The sequence below is a fragment of the Panthera pardus genome, unplaced genomic scaffold, assembly GCF_024362965.1.
Source record: "Panthera pardus isolate Hobbes unplaced genomic scaffold, ASM2436296v1 HiC_scaffold_17, whole genome shotgun sequence".
In the NCBI taxonomy this organism is placed as follows: domain Eukaryota; kingdom Metazoa; phylum Chordata; class Mammalia; order Carnivora; family Felidae; genus Panthera; species Panthera pardus.
This window is the reverse complement of record NW_026526732.1, coordinates 125,769,194-125,777,712: the sequence shown is the minus strand read 5'-3', so window position 1 is coordinate 125,777,712 and position 8,519 is coordinate 125,769,194. Positions and strand designations below refer to the sequence as shown.

The following is an 8,519-nucleotide window of genomic DNA, read 5'->3' as shown; positions in this document are numbered from 1 at the left end:
ATGATCTCACGGTTTGTGGGTTTGAGCCCCGCATCGGGCTCTGTGCTGACAGCTCGGAGCCTGGAGCCTGCTTCAGATTCTGTCTCCCTCTCTCTCTGTCCCTCCTGGGCTCACCCTCTGTCTGTCTACCTCTCTCTCAAAAATAAACATCAAAAAATATTTTAAAAAAAATTGAAAAATACAGTTAATTGATCCCTGGGTACACTTTAATTTACTCTTCATTGGCTTCTATTCCCTGGATTTTGTCAGCCTGACTGATTCTTATGCAAGTGTGAACTGAGGGTCACCATATTATTGACTGTTAATCTGTTTCTGATGCTTGGGAACTATTCCTTGGTAGTAGTACTTGGCTGTCACCCATGACCATGACCAAACCTGGCAATGACCTGTATCTGTTGAACCTTTCTACCGAGACTATGAAGTTAAAGAGCCACAATCATGTTTACAACTGACCCTTCCAGATTATGAATATTGAATTCACAGATGAAAAAAAGACTTAAACAATGGATTATAGAATACAAATCCAAAATTGTCATAGGCAAGAAAAATCATAAAAAATAAAATGCAATGTAATTGAGATATATGTGAAGCTCTGTGTTTTATTTTGGACTTTTTTTCTCTTTTTCTTTTTTTAAATTTACACTGAGAGTGTGTGTGTGCAAGTGGGGAGGGGCAGAGAGAGACAGAGACAGAGACAGAGAGAGAGAGAAAGAGAGAGAGAGAGAGAGAGAGAGAGAGAGAGAATCCCAAACAGGCTCCACACTGCCAGTGCAGAGCCCAATGCAGGGCTCAAACACATGAACTGTGAGATCATGACCTGAGCTGAAATCCACATTTGGATGCTTAACTGACTGAGCCACCCAGATGCCCCTATTCTGGATTTTTAAATTGCATCAAGCATGAAATCAAGCATGGTATAGGGCAGGCTTGGTGCGATATTAAAAATTATTCGTTGGTTAGTAAACTCAGTTTAATCCAGCATAACTACTAAAAAAAACCCTATCTGGATAATAATAATAATGGAAGTACACTGTACTACTCAAAGAAGAAGATAGTTTGTGCATCTGAAAAGAGATTTAAAGAGTAGAATATCCTTAGAAGAATGTGCATAACATGCTGCTATGCTTGAAAAGCATATTACTTGATGAAGTAAAACAAACATATAGACAAAAATATTTTTTGACATGGAGGAAAAAAAAATCTTCCCAGAAACGCCAATAGCAAACTTCACACCTTTTGGAAAACTCTCATATCCAAGATAATATAAGCTTGTTACCTATTGCTAGAAAGCACAACTTAGAAAAACGTACGGGTCTTAAGGAAGTATTTGGGAAAATAGCAATCACAGTAGATTTCTACCTCTGATGACTTTCAGGATGAGAATAGGTATGGATTTCACACTGGCTGTACAATTACGCTAGACAGCATCTAACATTTTGTTACATCATAAAATTCTACAACATTTTAACGATGCAATAAGATGGAAGTCTTCACTGCCATTTGCCATCAAGGATTCTTTAAGGAGAAGCTATAACTCTTCGAGTGTTAGTTTTAAAGAAAAACTAATGAAGCGCAATATATATCTAGTACTTAGGGGTCAAGCACCTGAAAATTTAAATGTAAGTTCTTTTTTATTAAGTTTATTTACTTTGAGAGAGAGAGACAGAGAGAGAGAGAGAGAGAGAGAGAGTACAGTGGGAAAGGGGCAGAGAGACAGAATCCCAAGCAGGCTGTGCACTGTCAGTGCAGATCCCAATGTGGGCTCGAACTCACGAACTGTGAGATCATGACGAGCCAAAACCAAGAGTTGGCTGCTTAACTGACTGAACGACCGAGGCTCCCCTAAATGTAAGTTCTTACTGGTTTCTCACATAATCTTGTACAGCATTATTATGGTATCCCATTTGACATCGAAATAAACTAAGGCTTATCAAGGCTATGTGACAGGTCCGAAGTCTCCAATTCAGCAAATTGAACTGCTGAGTCATCTGATTTCAAAGCCCACGCATTCATTAATCGTAACAACTGCTATACCTCTCCCCTTCTGGTTGGATTCTTAACGGTTGGAAGCATAAGATAATTCTTGCCTCCTACAGGTCTGCTCCGATCTTATAAAACTGACTTCCCCAGATGCAACAAAAATGTGACCACATAATTTTAGTGAAGTAACAAAATTAAATTCAGAGGGAGGTTTGGCTGGACTCTTCCACTTTGGAAATAATATTCCTGGAACTAAAGTTTGGCGTGGCACCCTAGGGATGCAGTGAAGCTATTGTTCTAATTTAAGTTATTACGTTTATGAGCCTCAATTTTAGCTTGCTTATTGGAGTCTGTTACATGGACTACAGAGACAAGCCCCTAATGCATAATTGTTTTCAATTTGTTACGAGAAATTATTTTGGCGATTTCAACATGGGTACATCTCTACACCCTAGGTCAATCGTTATGCCTGCTTTGGGCTGGGTACCTGGTGACATATTTGCTTCTTGAAGACACAAGGGGGCACAGAACAGGGCTGTGAATCTCTAGTGCTTTCTGCCAGCTCTCTTCCTTGAACTTCAGGTATAATTTGCACTCAAATTTCTCAGTTGGCCCTCCACTTTCATTTCTATTTATACCTCTGTTTCCAAGTAAACTCAAAATTATACTGAGGTACCGATGCTTGGTGATTAAGGGTACGGAATCTGCGGCCAGATGCCCTGGGCTCAAAGCCTGACTTAATGCTTTTAATCCCTCTGAGTGTTGGTCATCTCATCTGCAGAAGAGGGATCATAATATCTCCCTCAAAGAGTAAATAAATTAGCACATGATAGGGAGGTCCTTGCACTTGGTAATAACCCAATAAATACATGTATTATCTTTATTTGATTATTATTATTCAAAGTGAGGTATGATTACATACCAGACCATGTGTTTTGTGTTCTTTGAAATGTCAATGTTTAAAATTTTCTTTGTTTCTTTTCTTCTCACTCCCTTTCCTATAATCCTTTGTTCCTTCCTTCCTCTTTTCTTTTTTCTCCCTTTTCTCCTTTCTTCCTTTTTTTCCACTTTTCTTCCTTCTCACCTTCCCACCTTCCTTTTCTCCCTCTTCATCCCTCCTTCCCTCTCTCTCTTTCTATTTTCCTTCCTTCCTTCCTTCCTTCCTTCCTTCCTTCCTTCCTTCCCTCCTTCCTTATTTTTATTTTTTCTTTAACAAATATTGACTTTGGGAGGAGTGCCTGGGTGGCTCAGTCGATTAAGTGTCTGACTCTTGGCTTCGGCTCAGGTCATGATCTCATAGTTCACAGGTTCGGGCCCCCCATAGGGCTTTGCAGTGACAGTGCTGAGCCAGCTTGGGATTCTCTTTTCCCACCTCTCTCTGCCCTTCACTTACTCGCACTCTCTCTCTTCTCAAAACTAAATAAATAAGCCAAAAAATTTTGAGTTTAGAGTGACTCCACTGGTGAGGCGAGCCCACACAAATATCTCTGTAATTTCCAACCTAGCAGTCCAACTGTTAACACTGCCACTCTTGGATTTTGTGAGATATCAGAGGATTTCTAGGGGAAATAGAGAATGCTTTCCTATTTACCACATGCAGAAGCATGAGGCTCACCTCAATAGACTGATATGAGCTATTCCCAATTGTTAAGCCACAGCAACATCCATCTATTAAGAAGGCAACTATATTGGGATCAGGGGAGTGCCAGGATAAAACATGATCTGCTCATCAACATCTGTTTTCTAATTAGGATGGCTCAATGGCAATTTTCACCCGATAATTTAGTTAAATTTCATTCCTAACGTATAAATATCCTCTGAAGGCACATGGGTGAAGTTAAATCAATAACTGCATTATTGTAAATTACTTCATAATTATATATTGATAAACCGAATAAGGTTATATGATATCCATTTTCCATATCACTTCGTACCTCAGACAACTTCATAGAAAATTGCATTCTTATGTTGTTTTCAAACAGCGCTGTTTTGTATAAAATGCCTTTCATCATTTTAAAGCAATATAATTTCAGCATAGTCCTCCTTGTCTTGTTTAGATTTTCAAACCATGTAAACTCAAGGTATCTGAGTTATAGTTCGCCTCTTTAAATGTTCTCAGATAATCTTATGTGAAAAATATTTTTAAGGACTTGCAAGAAAAACAAAAAACAAAAACATTACCTTTTGCTGGCTTTAGGCCTGGCTACAGAGTACTGGGAGACTGTAAGATGTTAAGATATTTCAAGTCAACCTGCCTCCCATCTATCCCATAAACCTGACTGACCATCGGCTTAGAATGTTCTTTTTATCTACTGGTCCCCCTTCTATCTTGAGTCTCTTCCTCCCACGTGCCATTTGTCATATGCTTATTTCTGCTGACCGCGTGCCCTAAACGTTCGCAATCATCTGATTAAAAATATTCTGTCCTGCATAGGGTGGGCCCTGAGCGGCTGTGCTGAGTGGCTGAGAGGCTCTTGGGGTCTGGTGGGCTGAACAGACTCTAAACCAAGCAGATGGCTTCAAGATGCACGGGAGTGGGGGCCTCCGTGCTCCAGAGATCACTCCAAGACCAGGAACAGCTGGAAGAGAATGCAGTTCCACAGCCTTCCACCAGCCACCTGGAGACCTCCAGGGCAGACAGTTCCAGAGAAGGCTGCCCCTTGAGAGCAGTCAGCCTCAACCACCCGGCAGGACCTCCTGGAAAGGCCTGGAAACCCCAGAGCCAGGGCAGTAGGGTCTCCAGGCTATGTGGTTCACTCAGCCAAAAACACCTTGGGTGCCATGTCCCCGAGAATCCAGGAGTCCTGCCAAAGTGGCACCAAGAGGCTGGTGGAAACCCAGGCGAAAGTCAGGAGGAGGAGAAGAGGCGCATGGACGAGCAGGAGCCCCCCCCACCCCCCGCCCCAGCTCACAGCCTGAGTGGCAATTGCACCTGGCTGTCTGGAGCTGTCCCTGCCCCTCAACCCTGGACCTGTGGGAGGGGAGAGGGAGTGTCTCCTCTCTGCCCAGATGGGCCCACATGACTACCCACTGCGATGGTCCAGGAGGGAGGCTTTCCGGAGCCCCTCCTCCTCACTGAGCCCCTCTTCTCCCTCAGTGAATCTGACAGTGACCTAGAGCCTCTGGGAGCTGGAATTCAGCCTCTCTGCACACTGTCACAAGAGCTAGCCAAGGCCACTGTGACCAAAGAGAGTGGCATTTACGACTGAGGACTGTGCCTTCAGGTAATGCCCTCCTCCCAAACATCTTTTGGGGGTCCTTCTCCCCCCTCCTCCTCCTCATGTATGAACGTGCGAGAATGGAGTCCTTTTCTGGAAAAACCCACAGAGCCCATGGGCCCAGCAGCGTAGGAAGTGTACAAGTCTTTCCTGCCTGGAGCTGGAGCTTCTGACTTCACTGATTCTGTCATTAATTGAGCATACCGGGGAGCTGTCTCCCACCTCCTCATTTTGGGGTGGTGGTGTCCCCACGTCCCTTGCTTTGAGCACAGTCAGGGCCAGGAAGGAAGCTCTATATTGCAGGAAGCAAGCCACATTTGACCACCGTGTCATCACCTCAGGATCAGTGCATCCCAGCGAGTTCCTGAGGAAGCCCCTGGGAGTTGGCCGTGCCCTTGACCACTGCTAACAAGGGCCCAGGTGGAGACTGCTCAGGGGCCCTCTTCTCCTGCTGCAGGCACATCTGGTCCTGCGGTGACCGCCTGATGCACCCTGAGAGTAATTTGGGGAGGGAAATGGGGGCAATGGTCCACTCTCCTCCCCTCTTGGGCTTCAAAATTCATCCAACACTTTAGCTTTCTGGCTGCCTCCTTTGCTACATGAAACAAAGGCATGAGAAGATACTGGGGAGCTCTGAGCTCTGCACCCAGGAGTGGGGTCTTCGAGGAATCATTCCCTGTGTCGCCAGTGCCCAGGCTCTAGAGAGCCCAGCTCCTGTCCCTGCTTCTGCCACCAGAGCCCTGCAAAGAAGGGATGGGAGATATTTCCAGGCCCTAAGACTCTAGGCTCACAGGTACCTGATTACATTCAGGGCCAGGTACTGTGGATGTGCAAGGAGGGGAAGCACTGTTCGGTAGCGATTTCTGCCTTTGGTAAATTATTTAAGAAATTTGTTTTATCATTTTATTAAAAAGAAACCAGCATGTGACATCCTTAGGTAATGCTGCTTTTTCATAACAAAAACTCACCTTCTATAAGAAAATAAAATGAAATAAATTGAAATAAAATAAAGTAAAATGAAATGAAATAATAAAACAAAACAAAATAAAATAAAATAAAATAATTCTGTCTTATTTTTAGTAAACGTGACACAATTTTTGGTTGAGAAAACATGGCCACTGTATGTATACCTATAATTAATGTATCACTTGTCTCTTAACTAGAGCTTAAGTTCATGGGTCGGGTATATGTCCTTGGTATGACACTGTCCTGTATTGACTTTGTTCCTCTCTGCAGAAAGACACTGGGAGGGTATGTAAGGAAAGAGAAAAGAGTAAGGAAAGAGGATCAAACTTGCCCTTGAATCTATTTTCATTAGTTGCTAGATTTTTTTTCCCCCTAGCCAAGTCATTTAACCTCTTCCTATATGACATAGAGATAATACTCCTTCCTATCACCGAAGCATTTAATTTTTTTTAATGTTTATTTATTTTTGATAGAAAGAGAGAGAGAGAGAAAGAGAGAGACAGAACATGAGTGGGGGAGGGGCAGAGAGAGAGGGAGACACAGAATCTGAAGGAGGCTCCAGGGTCTGAGCTGTCAGCACAGAGCCTGATGCAAGGCTCAAACTCACGCACTGTGAGATCATGACCTGAGCCACCCAGACGCCCCTCACCAAACCATTTAAATGAGATTAGGTGCTTAGGACTACCCTTGGTTTTTAACACTTAGTGGGTACTCAATATATGGTAGGGATATTGTTATTGTGGATAACAATATCATTATAAATTCGTTATGTAAATGAAACTCTTTCTGTTCACCATCATCCTATTTATTTCACTAGATCTCCTCTTAAAATATTAGTCATCATTTCTGTGAGATGGATTTTTGTTTAGTGGTATTTTGTGTGATCCTAAAACAGTATTTCTCAACCATGTGTGACCATCCATTAGATCCATTCCCAAACTCACGAAGCCAGAAATTTCAGGGATGGCTATGTTTATAAACCCCACACAGAAATTGTGAAGTGGAATCTGGTTAAGAACCACCAAGCCAAACATCTGAATAGGGTTTAAAAGTTATGTCCAAAAAATCTTACTTTCCTTCATGGTAATTTGCAGGGATCTGCAAGAAAAGTTTCAGTGTCAGTTTTTGGAATTGGAAACCTGCATATCAGATGTCCCAGGTAGGACCATTTCCAAGCAGAGAGTAAATAGATAGGGTTGTACAGAGTATGGACCCTCCACACATGTCAGTTCCATGCAAGTGACATCTAGGGACAATGAACAGCAGAAGCACCTTTTAAGTGTGTATCCTCATGGTTGTAGAAGTGGGAATTTTTCTTTGATAGGCAGGCCTAGCAAAGCTCACATGCCCACTGCTAATTGTCTGTCTTAGGTCCTACTTTTTCCCTCTCCTTGAGCCACCATCTGGAAAAGCTACTCCTTTATCCTAGCCCTCATGGTCTCCAAGATGGTTCCCTTGTTTAGCACCACGGGATCACCCAAGGCTTCCTCCTGAGTTTGCTTCATTAGTACATTGTGAACTATTGGGTCAACAGCTTATTCTTCTCACCCTAGTACCCAATTAAGGAGAAGTGGAAGAGTGGGAAGTAAGGGTGATGATGATGTTTGGACTTTATCCGCCATTGATTTATAATTGGCTCTAGAACCACACATAGAATCATAGTTTCTGTGCATTTGGGCCATTATATTTTCCATCTTCCCTTATAAAGTGCTCTTCAGACAATACACGGATGTGTTTTCTGAAATCCAAGCTGATATTCTGAATGATTTTTGGACATGATGCCTCAGGCTATACCCAAGAAAAGAGAAAAGTTGTGCCTTATAAGCAATTGCCCACTAAAATCGGGAAGAGGTAAGAGATGAACTTAGGGAATAAAGAAGATGAACCTAACCAGTAGCCTTTGTTTACCTCTACTATAAATAACAAATCTTGCTACTTTGAATAGTTTTATTTGCACAATTAGTTTAATACTTCAATTACCTGAATCTTTTTTTTTTTTTTTTCAACGTTTTTTATTTATTTCTGGGACAGAGAGAGACAGAGCATGAACGGGGGAGGGGCAGAGAGAGAGGGAGACACAGAATCGGAAACAGGCTCCAGGCTCCGAGCCATCAGCCCAGAGCCTGACGCGGGGCTCGAACTCACGGACCGCGAGATCGTGACCTGGCTGAAGTCGGACGCTTAACCGACTGCGCCACCCAGGCGCCCCCTGAATCTTTTAAGAAATAATCAAGCTCTTGAAGATTTTGCATTAATTTCTCTGGATGCCTCATAAATGCAAGAGCATTTGCATTTTGAGAAGCATAAAAGATGCAAATCACATCTCTATCTCTATTTAACAACCAAAATGCTTGT

At 42.7% G+C, this 8,519-nt stretch overlaps 1 pseudogene; it reads left to right on the top strand.

Annotated features, from left to right (window-relative positions):
* Window positions 1-4,493: 4,493 nt before the first annotated feature.
* LOC109249406 (protein PIMREG-like) lies at window positions 4,494-5,189 on the top strand (annotated as a pseudogene).
* Window positions 5,190-8,519: the final 3,330 nt, after the last annotated feature.